Raw genomic sequence first — 2,064 nt, forward strand, 5'->3', positions numbered from 1 at the left:
CTTAATGCTGGTAATAAGCTTATCGTTCTATAATTCTGTGGAAATGTGCCATTTTTCCTGGTTTTTCAATCATGATTACGTGAGCCTCTTTCCATCTGTCAGGAAAATGTCTTAGTCTTAAGATGTTATTTATTAGATTTGTTATGTACACTATTGCTTTTCCTGGCAGATTTTTCAGAGCTCTGTTCGTAATCTGGTCCATTCCTGGAGCTTTTTTGGCATAAGTACGCTTGATCAGTTGTCTGAGCTCTTCAAGGGAGGTGTGTGTAATACATACATATAATGCCCTTTCTTCTTTTCAGAATTCTACATCTTGGTTCGACTTCTTCTGTGAAGTCTAGATCTTCATCGGGATGATAGTTTTCCCTACATTCTCTTTCTAGCGTGTTTTTCATTACTTCCGCTTTGTCTTCTTCTGTGTAGACAATTCCATTTTCACCGTGTAAAGGAGGGATTGGTTTTTTATCTTTTCTTAGTATTTTAGATAGCTTCCAGAACGCGGACTTATTTGGGTTTAGTTGTGGATATAGTTGTCCCAGTTTTCATTTCGATGATCATCTAATTGTTTTTTGACTTCCCTATTCAACTCATTAGCAATTCTTTTGTCCTCTGGGTTTCTTGTCCTCTTGGCTCTTCTTCTTTTCCTGTTTTTCTCGTTTATCAGTTCTTTCAGCTCATTGCTGATTTCCCTGAATCTTCCTTTTGTTGTTGGAGTTTTTTCTTCTGTGGTGCTGGCCTCGATAGCGTTTTGTATCGTTTTTTCTAGATGTTTAACGCATTCCTCTAGTTCTTCTTTTGTATTTATTGTTGGTATTGCACCAATAGTTTCACTTACTATTCTTTTGTAGTTTGGCCAATTTGTTCGTTTTTTTCTTATAGGTTTGCAAGTTGTTTGTTTCTACTGCTCCCAGGATCAGTATAATTGGGTTGTGATCTGAGTCACCCTCATTCATTGAATATATTTCGTATTGTTGACCCACATTTTGTAGAATTGCTATGTCTAGGAATGTGGGAAGTCTGTTTCAACCATGGAAGCATGTAGGTTCTATGGGTCCCGCCACCATGGTGTTCGGTCGTTCTTCGAGATAGCCACACAATATTCTCCCGTTGCGGTTTGTGGTTCTATCGAACGAGTTCGGCGATCTTGCGTTCAGATCTCCTATAATGATAGAGGGCTCTACTGTGTTTAATATGACATTTAAGTCTTCCTTGAAGATTGGATCATTTGGTCTAACATATGCTGAAACAATTTTCAGCATATCTTTTCCTGTCTTGATCCTCACTATGGTGGCTTCCATAGTGATGAGTCCGTCTGGTGTAGGAATTACTTGGTGTTTGATTCCTTTTTTCACCAGAATCGCCGTGCCTCCTGATGCGGCTGTGTAGTCATTTCTATAGACATCATAACCTGGAAATTTTGTTTTTGTTTTTTCTGTTATCTTAGTTTCTTGTAAGTCTATGATGTCTAGTTCTAGTCTGTTGGAAAACTCGTCCAAGGTATTAATTTTCTGTTTTAGCCCATTTGGATTCCATGATCCTATACGCAGATCGCCCAATCGATTATTTAGTACTGTTTACACCAATATTGCCCATTGCACTCACTACATTTGCCATCCCCTCGAACATGAACATGAAGTTTTTCATCTGTTCGTTTACAATTGGTATGAGATTTGCCGTTTCTTGTCCTGTTTAGATTCATCTGTCTTCTTGGTTATTTGTGCGTAGCTTTTGTTGGAACTTCTGTCTGTAGGTGCGTGTTCTTCTGTTCTGTTTCTTGTTTGTGCCTGTGCGGTGTATGTTTTTCTTTTTGGTGCTTTGGAGCATCCTCTGTAATTAGCTGTGTGGGCTTCGCCACAGTTTGCGCACTTTGGTTCGGTGTTCCTGCCCTTTGTGCATTCGCTGCTAATGTGTGATCCGCCACACTTAACGCATTTAGTTCCACAGTGACAGGCTTTGGATCCATGGTAGAATCCTTGGCAGTTATAGCACTGCATAACTTCTGTATTTTTTCTTATTTCTTCTTCGATATATATTTTCATGTAACAGAGAGTTGTCAAGCTTTTC

Source organism: Diabrotica virgifera, chromosome 6 (genome assembly GCF_917563875.1).
Source record: "Diabrotica virgifera virgifera chromosome 6, PGI_DIABVI_V3a".
Lineage (NCBI taxonomy): Eukaryota > Metazoa > Arthropoda > Insecta > Coleoptera > Chrysomelidae > Diabrotica > Diabrotica virgifera.